The sequence below is a fragment of the Sturnus vulgaris genome, chromosome 22 (assembly GCF_052056855.1).
Source record: "Sturnus vulgaris isolate bStuVul1 chromosome 22, bStuVul1.hap1, whole genome shotgun sequence".
Taxonomy (NCBI): Eukaryota; Metazoa; Chordata; class Aves; order Passeriformes; family Sturnidae; genus Sturnus; species Sturnus vulgaris.
The window spans coordinates 5,216,674-5,232,544 of record NC_142264.1 but is presented as its reverse complement, the minus strand read 5'-3'; the positions used below and the strand labels follow the sequence as shown (position 1 = coordinate 5,232,544).

The window sequence follows — 15,871 nt, the reverse complement described above, 5'->3', positions numbered from 1 at the left end:
GTCACTGTTGTTGTTCATCTCAGCTGGCTTAGCACTTTGCAGCTGGTCAGGGTCAGATGTGACTGTTTTCTGATCCCATTGGGATAAAGACCAAATCGTTTTGCTGTGAAAACTTGGGGCACAACCATTCACCCTTTGGTGAGGAGGACCTTCCCACTGCTTTTTTGGTTTCACCAACTTCTATTCTCTTCTCCTGTGGCGTGAGGAACAATGCACAACCTCTAAACTGTTTTCTCCTACCAGCTCAGGAAGATGTGACCTCACATGTTCTTCTCAGAGCTCTGCAGAAAGAGGCTTTTGCATTATTTACTCTGTTTTGGAGCTGGAGCCAGACCTGACTCTGGGCCTGTTCAGCTCAAGGCAAGAGAGGTGGGAGTGAAGCCCTCCCAGTAACACCATCAGAGCCACTGGAGCTGGGCTCAGGTTTCTTCCCTGGCTGGTTCTCCTGGCTCAGCAGAGTCCAGCCCTGTTCCCTGCTGGTGTAACGCTGACACGGGAGTTTTTAGCTCAGTTCAGCTCTGGTGTGGCTTCCCCAACCACCACCCACCAGTCAGGCTTTGTGCTTGGGGTGCTCCATCCCAGCTGACCTGGGGCCAACCAGCCCTTTGCAGGCACTTGGTGGTGAGGCAGAGCCAAATTCTTGACTTCTGGCCCTTTAGCAGTGGCCAGGGTCGGTGTGGGGTGGGGAGGAGGAGGAGGAGAAGGGCTGCAATGTCAGCCCCGGCTGGAGTCCCCCCACCCCCGCGCCCAGGGAAGAGATGCCAGTGAGGTTCTTTGCCCGCTGGCAGCCGACTTTGCCCCCATCCATCCACCCTTTCTGAAGCATAGAGCCGGGAGTGGGGGGATCCATTCAACACCTGCTTTCCTCTCCCCCTCCTGCCGCCCTCATCCCCCTAATTCCCCCTCCCAAAAAAATCTTGCATCATCTAAAAAAACCCCACATTCTCTCTGGCTGCTTTTTCTTGCTAACCTCCGCTCGCTTTGCCTCTCCTCCCCTCCCTCCCTCCTCTCCATCTCCCTCCCTCCCTCTCTCTGGGGGGAAAAAAGGTCATTGCGCAAATGATTAGTCAGAGCTCAGTTGCTGTAGCAACCGGCTGCTGGAACTGGGACAGGCGTGCAGCGAGGACAACGGAGAGGTCGAGCATCAGCCGGGCTGGGGGAGCCCAGCCTTTGTATGTGCGCCCAGGAGCCGGGGGTCCGGGGAGCCGGGCGTGGGGAGCCCCCAGCTCCACGCCACGCCTGGGGCTCTTGCACCCCCAGCCCCGACCGGGGCTCGCTGGGCTGCGGCGCGTTCGGCTGCCGGCATCTCCGTGCCGCCGTGGATCGGTACGGCCTCGGTGTTTTTCTCCGGTGTCTCTTGGCGTGGTGGCACCGTCCCTGGCCGGGAGGGAGGGTCCTGCTCTCGGCCGAGCGGCCATGGAGAGGGGGGCACGTCGTGGGTTCCTCCCAGGGAACGCATGCCGCTGGGGTTCAGGGCTCCTTGTCCTCTTGCAACATCCCACACATGAAATATGAAGCCAAGTTCCTCCTGATCCTTCAGGAGGAACCAGGCGTTAACTGTGTCCTGCCCAATTCCAGTTCCAGAGTGCTGCAGTCCCTCTGCCTTCAGTCCCCAAGCAGCTTCAGACAGAGGCTTTTCCAAATCTTCCTTCTTTTCTCCCTGCCCTAAACTTGAGGACAGCAGCCAGGCATGCAGCATCCATGGGCTGCTTGGCCTTGGAGTACAGAGCAAGGGCTCTCCTGGGAACGCTGGGGCCACATGCACGGTGGTTTTCATGGTTTTCATGATCTCCCAGTGGTGTTTTGCCAAGGCTGCTGGGGACCCTGCAGTGCTGGCTCAGCCTCTCCCAGCCAAGCCCCAGCCTGGGCAGTGGGGCTGAGGAGGGTCAGCAGCAGAGCCAGTGGCAGCACAGGCACAGACCCCTGCAGCTGTCTGGTGGGATCCTGTGCTGCAGAACTGGGGAGGATGGAGGGGAGACCCCACCTCAGTCCTTGCCCTTGGTACTGCAGCACCTCAGCTCTCCCCCAAAGTGCTGCTGCATGGGCCCTTCAGGGGACTCCATGTGTGAACAGGGACCTGTTCCTGTCACCAGCTCCCTGCTGTGGAGAAAATATCACTTCTAAATTGTGTGGGGTGAGAGAACCTTGACACTGGACTGTCTCCATCCCTGTTGTTCCCCTTGCACACCAGTCCTTCATGGCCTGAAGACCAGTTTATTTTCCAGTGTGCACTACCCGGGTATTTGAGTAAGCTGCTCCTCGCTCTTTGTGTGTTGAGCAGTGATTTGGGGTCTTGCTTCCATCTGGGAAGTGTGTGGAATGTGAATGGGCTTGAGGTTGCAGGGGGCTTTGAGACACCCAAAGGAAAGTACTGGGGCAGCTGGAAGTTGGTGCAAGTGCTGCTGGGGAGGGGATGTAAAACCTCTGCTTTGGACTCTGGGCAGGATTTTGGGAATGTCTTTGGTCTCTTGCTCAAGGTTGAGCTCTGTGCATCCATCTAGAAAGCTGTGGGCTGGCGTCCTCAAGCCTAGGAAATTATTTTAGTCTGACTTTGTGGGAAACAGCAGGAAAGGGCTATTTATGCAGAAAATGGCTTCCAATAAACACGCTTCCTTTGGGAGTGGAGAGAAATTGCTGAGATGTGCTGGAAGTCTTTTCCCTTTCCTGGGACTGTCCTTATTGCCAAGAGTGAGCCAGCCACACGGCACGGCCACGCCAGCACTCGGTGACGTTCACTGCCCTGCTCCAAACCCCTGTCCCCTGCTCTCCATCGCCCTGGGGGTGGAGAGGGACTTTCAAGGGCACCTCTCACTCTGCCTTGCCCACTGATGCTCCTCTTGCTCCTGTGAATGGTTCTCCAAACCTCTTGAGATTTCCCTTGGATCCCAGCATTTCCTCCTTTTCTCCATTTTTTTTGGAGCTGTGTGATTGCAGAGCACTGGTGGGGGGGTTGCTGGTTTAAGGGCTTCTTACCTCATGGTTGCAGAGACAAGCTTTGCAGAGTGACGTCAGAGTGGCCTACAGGCTGGAAAGCCAACAGGGAAATAAAAGCAAGGCAACTGGTCCTCTGCTCCTCTTTTTCTTTTCTTTTTTTTTTTTTTTTTTTTTTTTCTTGCAAATCTCATTATTTTAAATGCTCTTCCCTGATTTTTCCAGTGTCTGGAAATCTTCAGGAGCTCTAAACGCTTGGGGTTTACCATGCTGTTCTGCTATTTTTCATTTCTTTTTTTTTTTTCTTTGGAAGTGGTGAGTAAATCCTGTAGATTCAGCCCAGCTCACTAATATTTCAGATTATTGAAAATAAGAAAAGAAAGGAAGAGTGAATGAATCTGAAGCCTCCAGGAGAGGGCCAAAAATCCCTGTGACTCACTCAAACACTATTTCTGAGCTTGAAAACACAAAATGGTGCCTGTTTCTTGCTGCCCCTTGCAATGGGCCAGGAGATCTTAACCATCCAGAACATGGTTTGGGTTGCAGGGCTGCCAAGTTCACATTTTCTTCTACAGATTTTGTGTCTCAAACCCTTCCTCTTTCCTTAAGGACCAGGCTAGAAATGGTTGTGTCACTGTTTGAGGGCATCAACCCCATCCTGAACATCCGTGAGCTGGAAGAAGAGTGGAGAAAACACTGAGGGTTTTTCCCGTTATGGATGATATCCAATTAAGGCTTCAAGTAATGAGCACTGTCTATGATGATTTGGAGCACATCCATGACTGTATGAGAGCTTCCTGCATGGAAAGGACATAAGAGGGGAGAGCTTGGGAACACTGTAGTGACAGAGGTGATGCAATCCAAGGGGATGGGGAAGCTTTAAAGCCATTTGGCAAAGCAAGTGTTTGCAGTTTCACCCATAGCCCTGCAGCACCGCTCTTCACTGGAAACCACCTGCAGAGCAGGATGTGATCCCTGGCTGCAGAGAATGCCTGAACTGGGGTGGGATGTGACTTGGGCTGGCTGAGCCTCTCCTGGCAGGAGCAGCAGGAAGGGGAGCACAGGGGAGAAGGTGTGTAGCCCTTCCCTCAGCTCTCTCGTCTCCGTGAGTGTATGCTCCTCCAAAGAAATGTACTTGTGAGTATTTGTCAGTGATTGCCTTCAAGGGAGGCAAAAATCTATAACCTGGGGTCAGGTCTTTCTTCCAGGCTCTCATGTCATGAGATTCTCTCCACCTCCTCCCTCAAGCTGCAGGGAGCAGCCCCTCTGCACTGTGTCTCATCTCGCTGACACGGCTTGGCTGTAGCCCGTGTCCAGGAGGTCACTGGCAGACGTTGGCTGTCGCTGGAAAATATCTGGAGTGGTGTCCTGGGGACGCCACGGGTCCAGGCAGCTCCAAGTGACCCCGTCACTGGAGCTGCCCTGATGGGTGAGTGCCACGTGCTGCCAGCCCAGGCTCTGCCGCGCCGGGGTGGGCGATGCTCCTCGCTGGGGTCTGTCAGGGGAAATCCACCACGGAGTTAATGTGTGCTCTGCTTCCAGCCCTCCTTTGTTAAGGGGTTTGGCCCGGTGCCACACGGAGAGCGCAGCAGGCAGTGCTGGGGGCCAGCAGGGACAGCTTTTGTTCAACATTGTGGCTCCTCCATGGAAAGGACAGTTGGCCAAAATGGGGCGCGTGCGAGTCGCTCCGCCTGGGGAGGAGCCCAGCTGCTCTCTCCTCGGCATTGAATTCCCTGGGGCTTTGTGGGAGCACGAGGAAGCTGTTCACTCCCAAGCCCCGCTGGGGAATTTCGCTCACGCTGTGGCAGAGTGCTGCTCCCCGTGTCGGCGGAGTGGGTGCTTGGGTATCCCATCTGTAATGCCTGGGAGAGATCTGCCTCGGTCTTTCCTCCGTTCGTGGCATTGGGGCAGTGGGTGGCCGTGACATGACGCAGCTCCTCTGCCCGTCCTGGGTCAGGGCCAGGTCCTGCTCAGCTTTGGTTAAGCCTAGCACAGCTAGCAGAGCTCCGGATTTGGCCATCTCCATCTGGAAACACTCCCTGTTTCGCCCAGCCTTTGTTTCCGCCCAGCTCCTCGTTATTTTTCATGGCGTTTTCCCTTCTGACTCTTGTGCTGCTCGAGGCTGTTGGTGCAAGCTCAGCATTTGGGCTTGTGCTTGTTCAGCTGAACATGGATCTATGCGAACTGGGTTATTTCGTGTGCTCCTCAGCACGAGGGGTCCCAAAGAGCGAGGCTCAGCCCCACCTTGGCTCTTTAACAACAGTGGGGAGCAGCACGTCCGTGCGAACCCAAGCCCCAAAACGGCCCACAGGGAATGACGCAGCGAAGGTGAAATTTCAAAGGGAGACGGGAAGTGCATGGCAGGAGCAGTGGAAACAGGGCAGAGAATAGCCGGAGCTGACCTCAGCAGGGAGGGGAGCTCGGCCGGAGCATGGAAGGGAAATGGGAAAAGGATACAGCTGGGACCGGCCGTGACAGCCGTGTGCTCTGCCCCAGCAGTGTCCTGCTTCCCGCTTTTCCCCCAGGATGGGCTGGGGCAATGGGCCAGGTCAGGGCTGGCTCCCAGCACACCAGGGCTCCAGGAAGCGTCCGTCGGGGATTGCCTCAAACGAACCCACTGGGACAGCTCTTGGAGCTCGGCCACCGACAACCAGGGATGCTCTTGGGCATCTGCATCCCCGTGTGCCAGGAGCCAGGAAACAGCCCTGATCTGGTGACCGTCAGCTCCGGCTTGCTGCGGAGCCGCCCCGGCTCCCCGGGTGCGCTCACGGGCGGCGGGGGCAGATCTCATCCTTCCAACCTCCCCCGGCACGGGGCGGCAGCCGCCGGTGTCACCGCCATCAGAGAAGTGTCACCACTGTCGAGAAGTGGCACAAGCTGTCCCAGGGTAGCTGCTGTCCCTTCCAGCGCTCTCGGTTTTGCCCAGGGACGAATGACTTTTTTTTTTTTTTTTTTTTTTTTTTTTTTTAACATGTGGAGTTTTATTTTTAGCTGGAAAAAACCCCAGCCTTTAAAAAACAAACACACACAAAGTTTTTGTGAAAAATACTCAACATAGTGGGATTTTTTTTCCTTCTTCACGAAATCGACTGTGACATTTCTAAATGTAGGGTTTCTCCTGTCCTTCTGCTTTCCCCCCCAATCTTCAGTGAAATGTCTCCTTTCCCTAAACCCCCATTTTTCTCCTCAGGATATGTTCTTTCAAGAAGAGGCACAGCAACCATAAGGACTGTTTTTTCTGGATTTTTTTTTTTCAAAATAGTAGAAAATTTATTAAAACATCCCTTTTGAACCTGTTACAATGGAATGAAATTAATTTTGTTTTTTCCCCCTTCTTCCAACTAGTTCTCATCTGTTCTTACTCTTTAGTGTAGGAGAACTGGGATAATAAATGGCAGAAAGCAGATCCTACTCTTTCTTTACTCAAGGGGAAGATTTTTCCATCCCAGTTGAACTCTTCCTTTGGGGCTGGAGGGCACCCAAAAGCCAACATCTGGAAGGGTTCATGCTTCTGACCTTCCTTTCCCTCCAGTGGAGGGATGTACAGAAGGCTTTGGGGGGCTGTGGGAGGGCTGGGATTGTCCAAGGGGTTGACCCAGGGATGGTCAGGGTGGATGTGAGGACTTGGGAGCAGAAACCTCAGGTCCTGGGTTCTGTTCTGGGCTCTCCAGCAGCATTTCCCAGGTGACCTTGGGGAAGTCACTTCATCACTCCTCACATTCATTTTCCTACCTTGAGAAGAGGAGAGCACTCTCTTTGCACCTGTGGGCTTAGGCAGGCATCTGATAGCTTTTGATCACTGAGTTGCCACAGGAATTTGATCAGCCCCCATTGACTCAGTTGGAGCAGAGGACAGTAGTTTTCCTTCCAGGCTGGAAGCACATTGGCTGCTTTTCAAGAGTAGCTACTGGTTTCTCAGAGCTGAAGGCACTGGAGGTGGGGATGCTTCTATCCTTAGACAACACAGCTCTCTGCACCCTCTTGGCACCCAGGAGCATCCAAACCAGCATCCGCATTGCAGAAATTTATGCTCCCTGGTGATCGGAGGGTCTCTCCTGACCCCACCCAGGACCCTTCACATGGCTTGGCTGGGATGTAGGAACATGGAGCAGAACTCTTGGGCATCAGAAGAAAACCCTTGAGACCAAAATAGGCTGAGGTCACACCTTCCAATGCAAAAGTCTGGGCTCAGTGAGCCTAATTCAGCCACCCAAATTAAAGTCATGTCACAGAGATCCTGCCAGAGTGGGTGATGCTCCTCTGCCTTGAGCACACAGCCCATCACTTGAAGGGGGACCTGATGAGGAGAACTCAGGACTGGGCTGGTGCTTGTGTGCAAGGGAATCTCTTTTCTCATACTCAGGGGGAAATATCAGGTTCATGCTGCAGCCCATGTGGGTGCCTTGGAACCCCTGGAGCAGGGAAGGGGAGCAAAGCAAACACGCTTTGTCCAGGCTATTTATTTTGTGCTGGGGTAAGGGGTTTTTTTCCATTTCAGACATGCAATGAGTGTGTTACTCAGCCATGACTCGAGAACTTGTGAGCAATAAAGTCATCCTGAAGTCTGCCAAAAAAAATCTTCTTAGCACACCCACCTCATCACACGTTCCCACTGTAGCTACTTTGGTGCGATCTGCTGCGGAAAGGCGGCTACCTCGCGGGGAGGCTGCGGTAGCCATCTGCGAGCTTGCGGCAGTGGCCCATGGATGAACCCGTGCCCATGGGCACAGTGCCGTGGGTGTCACCTGCCTGGTGACTGGGACCCTTCACAAGCATTGTCACAAAGATGGTGGGCTGGAGCTCGCTCCAAATTCCAAGAGAAAACAGAGCTGGAAGGGGTTGCATAGACTGGTATAATTTTCTTTCTGCAGGAAGGGCTGGGGTTTGGGTTTGGAATGTTGGTTTTGACCTTTTGGGGTCAAGACTGACCTGAGACCTCCACAAGGAGGAGAACCCTGGACACATTCCTCTTCTTACCCTGAGTCAAACCAGCTCCAGTAGAGTTGGCTGGATATGAGGATGACTTGAGGCTCCAGAGCCCTGCACCAGCCACCTCTGCAGTCTGGGAGTGGTGATGAGCAGAGTGGTGCATCCTCCAGACTGCAGGAGAAGAGACATGCACTGGCAAACCAGGAGAGTGCTGTTGAAAGTGCCTAAGAAAATGTACATTGATGCTAAAATTTGCATTTTTGGGAGCTGGCTGGTCCCTTGGATAATGAGTCAAGGTCCAGGGTCCCCATGAGTGAACCCTCATCCTCCGGCTCTGCCCTTGGGGTAGTGCAGCTGTCCACTTGGGCACTAGTGGCTCTGGAATTGGGATGCTCCTGGAGCTGGATATCATGGCTTGCTGTGAGGGGAAGCCCTGCTCTGCTGAAGGCAGGATGGGTCAGGGATAGAAACAACCCCATGTCAGTGGAGTGGGATGCAAGGGATGGTCTTGGAGACATCTCAGCACCAGTGGGGAGGTGGGACCATGCAGAACCCCCTCACCTGAACTACCAGGGTAAGAACTGCCTATTCCATGGCCTCCTCTCCCCACCCCTTCCCTGCACCGAGGCTCTAAATAATTGATAACACTGATAAATAATAGATCTTGTATTTGCTCCTTCGCTGTCTCTGGCAGGGCGTGTGCGCTCGCAGCCTGGCGCTGCTGCATTAGGGTTACGGGGATGGGGAGCGCGGCTGTTGGGCCGGGGTAGGGAGCTCTGCAGCGGGGAGAGCATTCCGGGGAGATAAAGGGCTGGTTTGATGTGTGTTCATGTGGCGGGGCTGTTTTGCCTTGCATGCCTTTCTCTTTTGCTTTATTTTTTTCCTGGAGTGAAGCCTGGCGCCAGCAGTCTGGAACCAGCCTGACAAGCTTTTGAGTTATGGAAAGGGGGAGGAAGGGGGGAGGAGAGAGAAAGAGGGAGCGAGAGAGGCAGGGAGGAGGAGGGCGAAGGCAGAGGGAGGCAGCTGGGATGTGGATTATTAGGGGAGAACAAGAATACACACAAGAGGCTGGTGGGGCGAGGGCTGGGGGCTGCCGGGGCTTGCGGGGAGGGGATGGAGCTGGCTTCGAGCAAACCTTTCAAAGGAGAAAATTTTTTTTTAATTTTTTTTTTTTTTTTTCATGGAGGGGAGAGGGGGAATTGAGTCATTTTGGGCATGAAACGCAAACCTCGCCGCGTCAAGGAACAAGGAAGTTTTTTAAAGCGCCAATTAAAGGGCTCGGAGAGGTCCGGGGCTTTTAAACAGCCTTGGGAAGGGAGGGGGGGGATCCTGGCCGGCGTTCAGGCTGCCGTCCCATCAGGACATTCCTTTCTGCTGAACGCTGCTGCTCCCGGCCCTCTTCTCCTCCTTTTCCAAGCTGCCGTCGAATCCTTTCCAACTCCCGCGTCCGAACCCAGGGAACTTTGCTCCGTTTCATCTCTCGCCGCCTGCCTCCCCCCGGCCCGGCCTGCGCTCGGCGCTTTGATCACTGAGCTGCCGGCACAGAGAGCCCCGAACCCCGCACTCAGCACCCCCGGGACGCAGGCGCCAGCAGCCCCTCCAGGGGCTGCCATGGCCAAAAAATTCCTCCCCTTGCCTTGATGGAGACCCCCGTCTGCCATCACATCCCTGCTCAGGGAAGGCAGCTGCTGCAGGGAATTGGTCGCGGCAATGCTGGGGGGAGGAGGGCTCGGTGCCCAACCACAAGGACCCGGTCCCGCAAAATGGGAGAGGGCGAGTCCCGTAGGGGCTGTGCGGGGGTGGGCTGGGCAGTGTTTGGAAAGGTCCCGTCAGGGTGGCCACACGTGGGAAAGCCGTGTGTGCCCGTGAGGGCTCCTCCTGTGCTACTTCGGGGGGTGACGGCGCTGGCAGCAGCGTAGCCAGAGACTGGAGCAAATTCACTGGAGCAGGGGGATGGCAGGCAGAGACTGGAGCAGCTCCATGGCGTGTTTTCCACTCTGAGACCCCCTCATCACCTCCCATGGGTGTCCAGCAGCGAAAAGCACGGGAGGGAACGCAGCCTCGCTGCTTCAGCCACCTTTCGGAGTGGGGAGAGAGCCGTGGCACACCAAGGAGTGCCGTGCCTTTGCTCCGGGGAAAATCCAGAGTGCTGGCCAGGGGACGGGGATTTGGAGCTGCTTTGCAGGGGCTTTGTTTGGTTTGGTTTCAGCGCAGCCTATTTAACTCCAACAACTGGTGAAGGCTGGGGAGAAAAGAGCTCTTTGTTACAGGCTGAACAGCCCCAGGTCTTTAACTCAGCTTGTGGAAAGAGCTCTGAGAAGTTGAGATAGCCCAGAGATGGGCTGATTTTGGGATGGGCAGATTTTATATCACTCACACCTCTAAAGTGAAGAATGAGAGTGAGGGTTTGAATACCCAGCTCCCAAAAAAAGCCCAGCACAAGCCCTGCGAAGCACCACCACCATCTGCCAAGTCTTTGTCTTTGTAGAGGAGGTGGAAGGGGGAACACCCAGTTTTCTGAAATCTCCATTACAGGTTGCCTCTGAGCTGCAGCTCTTCATAAAAAATACTTCTTTCTCTGGGTTTCCAGGAAGCAAAATGTTGCCCTCCGCTGTTTGCAGCGTAGCTGGAACAGAGAATTCGCTGCGTCCGAGCTCGTCCGGCGCTTTATTGCAGTGTCACATCCGTGGCAGTGGACAGGGGATTTGGAGAGAGACAACTCCCACCCAGCCCAGAGATGCTGCCAAGATCTGCAAAAGGTCCCATCATCCTCCCTGAGCCACCAGGAATGACGCCTCCCACTCTCAGGGTGAACTGCTGCCCTGGCACCTGAGCACAGATGTGGGGGTTGACCATGGCTTCAGCTGAGTTGTCTTCAAACTGAGGTGGGCCAACCAAGACCAACCTCCTCACACATCGTGTTTCACAAGAAAACAATGCAAAGCAGCTCAGTTGTGCATCCTTGGTTCAAATTCCTCATTTTTCCTTTCTCTTTTTCCTTGGTGACTCTTCAAGCTCCTTCTGGTAACTTTAGAACTATGCTGGCAAAATTGTCCCCCAGCTCCTCCTTGCTAGAGATGCAACACAGATGGATTCATGCCTGTTGTCTTTTATAGACCTTCAACATCTGAGTGTTGGGAGTCTTAAACCAGTAAGAGGAGTGACTACATTTTTTTTGTAGATGTGGAAACTGAGACATAGGCTACTTATCCGGGTGAAAATAAGTCAGATTTTAGGGCCAAGGGACACAATTTCACTTGGAAACCTGTGCTGCATCAGCTTTCCTGGCATCTCTTGAGATGTTTCCATGAGGGAAGAGACCCTTTCTCCCTTCTTGCCCAGAAAAGATCAGAAGTCAGGGAGAGAGCTGACAATATGGCACGGTGGCCCGTCCCCAACCCGTGACCTCCTCACTTGCACAAGGGCCAGCAGGCAGAAATAAAACACAATTCAGGGCTGACAGAGCTGGGGGAGCTGTGGAAGAACAGGATGAGTCTTGGTGGGGAGACCATCCTCACCTTTCATATTCTAATGCCTTGCCTTTTCCTGATTTGTGAGCTCCTGGGAGTCCTGCTGGGAATTCGCTCGAACGGAGGCACACGCTGCCGTCCCTCGGTAAATTACACAGAGATATAATGAAGGAGGAGAAATCAGTTACTCTGTGACTGTGGCTCCCCAGGGGACCTTAATTCAAATATTTGTGGAGCTGAGCAAGTGGGGCGTTGGGGAGCCGCCGAGTTGGAGTGTCTCTCGACAGGTTGCTTGCAGGTGGTTGGTGATGGGGAAGCAGCACTCTGGGACACAAAATGCATCCCCAAAGAGGCTTCAGGTTCTTGACAGTGCTTTGGGTGTCCTTAGGGTTAAAGTTAGGGTTAGATGGAAGAAGAAGATACTAGGAAAGGTGGGACTATGGTCTGGCTGCAGTTGCCTGAAAAAGGGAGCTGAGCTCCAGCCTGCAACTGGTGGCTGTTGGGACGGGGCAGCCCCATGTTTCCCTTTGGCAATGGCTTTGAACAGTGTGAGGTGATGGGGGCACCTGCCCATCACTTGAGGCTGAGCTGTGCATCATCCCTTGGGGAGGGACTGGGACAGTGACCTGAGAGGGGATAGGGAGGAGCAGGGTTTGCAAAGCCAGGACAGTTTTCTGCTGCCCATCTAGCCTCTGTTTACAGTACTGGAGGTAGAAAGGTTTAAATGCTGCATGGCAGCAAGCAGAGGGCAAACTCCACATTGCTCAGTTTAGGAAAGAGAAATCGATTTACCTCCAGCTCCATTCCCTCTGTGTGCCCTTAACCCAGGCTTCCTGCCCCTCTCCTCCCCGGGCACGCCAGTTTTCTGAGAAGAAAAACGGGATCCAATTTGCCCAGCCAGCAACCTGCACCAGCACCTGGGGCACAGCTGAGGGGGGGCAGCTCCTTGCTGGATGCATGCAAGACCCCTTAGGTCCCACTTCACCTTGATGGCTCCATCAAGGACACAGTGGCCCCGTGGCTGTGCCGTGCTGTTCTCACTCGCTTCAGCAGTGGGTGCTTTTGCATGAGCATGGAGAGCTGGGGTGCAGGGTGAACTGGGGTGCAGGGTGCTCAGTCCCCAAGGAGAGGTGGTGGTGTGGGGGCTGAGGGCAGCTGTGTTCATTCTGCACGGCCCCATTCTTCTCTTGGAGGTCCTGCAACATCTCCCCAGCACTCAGAAGTGATGCTGCTGCTACCAGGAGTTGTGTGCGTGTGAGACACTTCCCCCGTGCGCCAGCTCTCCCTCGTGTGCCAGCACCGTGCCCCCAGCGGGGGCAGTTTCGCCTGCGGCTGCCGGGGCTGCCGAGCGTGGCAGGGGCAATCCCACACCCACCCGCATTCCCAGCCCTGCCACCAGCCAGCACAGGCGGCCTCCCCACGCCGCGGCCCCTCGCCCGCTCCGCGCCTTCGGGGCTGCGCGCACACGCGCCCGCGTGCGGATCCGCAGCACGCCAACTGTTGGGAAGGGGAAGGGAAAAAAAACCAAAAAAACAACCCACCGACTCAGCCGAGAGAGGTGGGGGGGAAAAGAGAGAGAGAAAGAGAGAGAATGACAGACTGCAATCCCCCTTGAGTGCCTAGCCTCATGAATATTAATAAGGTGGTAATTAAAATGCAGGGACACAGCAGGACGGATGCAGGCGCTGCCTTCGGAGCGCTGGGAACGGGGGGAGCGCGTCTTTCCAGGCAGGTTTTGATTCCGTTCTCTGATGAAAAGAAGAAAACGGAGCCTTCAACTTTAATCAGTTTAGAGTTTTTTTGACACGACATATCTTTAATTGCTGATATTTCTGCTCTTCTCAAACCCGGCTCCACCGACTCCAGTCTAAGCGGAGATAACGAACCACGCTGAAGTGCCGTGGATTCGTGCTGTATTTACGCCTCGACTTGTTTGCTACTTTCTTGGGGTTTCACTTCTCTGCCTGGGGTTGGAATGTACAGCCCTGCGCCGCTTGCCTCTGCAGCCGGGTGTGAGGGTGGAAATGCAGCCCGGCACCTCTGTCTAACACCCCCCTCCCAACCTGCTCCACTGCATCCACAGGGAAAATGCTTTCTTTTTCTTTTTTCTCTTTTATTTTCTTTTTTTCTTTTTAAATATTTTTTTTTCCTTTTCCCCATTTTGGGTAGTAAATCCCTCTTCGTGGTTCCATGGCTATGTGGTGAGCTTGGAGTTGGACATGATGCCACCTGGTCTGGGTGGCAGAGTTGTAGAGGTTGGAGGCAAGGGTGATGGCAATGAGATGGATGGGTAGGGTTGGGTTGGGTTGGGTTGGGTTGGGCTGGGCTGGGCTGGGTTAAATCAGGTTGGGTTGGGTTGGGTTGGAAATTAAGTCTCCTGGGAAGAGACTCTTCCCCTCTCCAGAGAAAGTTCCTTCAGTGTAAGAGTAGAGGTGGCTGTCGGGTTGCTGAGTTATTGTTAAGGAGGCTTAAAGGGACTCAAGGCTGGGTGAGGATCCTGTGGAGGATGCACAGGGCAGGTTCTGAGGTCTGTGAGGTCTGAAGTGTTCCTTTTTCTTGGAGAAGGGAGGTACTGCAGTGGGTCTGGTCCACTGATGGAGAACCATGTTGCTGGAAAAATGAATGGAAAATGTTGCTTGGTGCCAAATGGAATGTCTTGGGTGTGGGAATTGGACCATGCCAACCCAGAACAAGGATTTAGTAGGCAATTTCTGGTAAAATGGAAAAGAAACCACAAAATACCCCATCCCAGTGCAAGCAATTGTTTTAGGTAAAGCCAGAATGTTTGGTTTAGCCTGAAATGTTTTTGTTTTGTTCCATTTTGTTTGGGGTTTGGCTAATTTACTTAGATCTCTTCTTTTACATTGAGACAATTTTTTGAATTGAAAAAAGAGGCATTTTTTTTTTAATGAAGACATCAACAAGATCCTTTTAGAAAATGCCTGAATACAACAGATCATCAGGTGACCGATGGGAGAAGGTGGCTTTACATCTTCAAAGCTATCTCCTCTGCCCAACACTGGTATTTCTTTTTTTCATTCCAAAAAGTTTTTCAACTTCACCCTGAGTTACAGGATGATTCAGCCTTTTTGAATCTTCCAATTGTTTGTGAATTTACTACTCCCTCAAAGCCAAACAAAGAAAATCCCCCTCAGCTCATAGAAAGATGAGAGTGACCAAGAGAGTAGAGCACAGCACAAGACCCATCACAACCTCCCAGCTGGTGCCTCCCTGCCAGGGTTGGAGCTGGCCATGGATCATGGATAGAGGAAAAAGGTTTTGCCCCACCTTGGAGGCACTGTGTTACCCAGAGAGTGACTGTGTTTCAGGGAGTTGCTGTGGTGTGTTGGTTTGCTCCTGCATCCTCCCGGGTCCAGAGGTGTGTCCCAGGAGGATATCCAGGCCTCCAGGCTTAACTGCACTCCTGCAGTGCCATTTCTCCATCCCAAGCTTTGGAATTTTCTCTCCCCTGGGAAGATGTCCTTGTGTCCTACCTGTGGGGGAGATGGAAAAGAAGAGCTACAACATCTTGGACCCCTTGAGATTTTGTAGTGCAGTGTTGGAGCTGTTTGTACAATGGGGTCCTTTCCCTGGTGTCTTTCTGTAAGAATATGGGATGACCTTACCTTCCAGGGGCTGGGATGTCCTGGGCTATGCCCCATGGCAGCCTGACATCTCCCTGTTGTCCTCTCCCATAGCAAGGAAGCAGCTGAAGCAAAAGAAGCTTTGGGTTTTACTGGATTCAGCAGCTGGATCGATCCCCTTTTGCTCTGTTTTTCTCATCTGAGGTAAATAATTTCCCATGTGAAGGGAAGGCTGGTGAGCCTGGACGCAGGTAGGGGTTGGGAATTGAGCTGAACTCCTTGGCTGGAAGGACAGGTCATTTTGCAGGAATGCCAGCTGAGTTGGCTTTCCTCAGCTGTGCTGGAGCTTTGAAATGTGAGGATGAGCTGGAGACCCCACCAGGATCATGGCACACACATAGGCAGGTGAGGGACTGGGAGATGGGAGCTACAGGGAACACAGCATCTATGGAAGGGCACCCTGGGATCAGCCAGCCTCAGCTTGAGGGGCTAGTGGATAAACAAAGTTCTGGGTGTTTAGTAGGGGGAAGAAATATTTTTCCTGTTTTGTTTTTTTCTTCACTGCTTCTCCTCCTTCATCCTCTCCTTTCTCCTTTCCTGCAGCGCTACAACAGCTGGTTTGAGGCAAGACAAGGGGAAAGTCTAGCCAGTGTCTGAGCTCCCCTTCGCCCCAAACCTCTCACTGTTGCCATCCAGTCTGTGCTGAAAAAACCTTGGGAAGTATCAGGTGTGCCCTGCAGATGGGGTGAGGGGGCTGAGGCACTGTGGTGACAGGGACAGCCCCGGGTAGAACGGACAGCCCTGGGCAACAGCCTCGGGCAGGTTGGGAATGCAAAAGCCTGGGATGGATAGAGGGAGAAGATATCACCATGCTGTTAACAGAGGATTTAGGTGGTGAAACACAAATGGGACCTAGTGACTTGTGTGGGGAACAGAGATTGGGCTTAGGCTCAGCTG

The 15,871-nt window shown here is 53.6% G+C and overlaps 1 long non-coding RNA gene across 1 annotated transcript; it reads left to right on the top strand.

The window, feature by feature from the left end:
* Positions 1–1,415: 1,415 nt before the first annotated feature.
* On the top strand, positions 1,416–10,819 carry LOC148221430 (uncharacterized). The gene is made up of 2 exons (XR_015808065.1): positions 1,416–4,068; positions 10,451–10,819. It is a non-coding gene; the product is annotated as an uncharacterized LOC148221430 (long non-coding RNA).
* Positions 10,820–15,871: the final 5,052 nt, after the last annotated feature.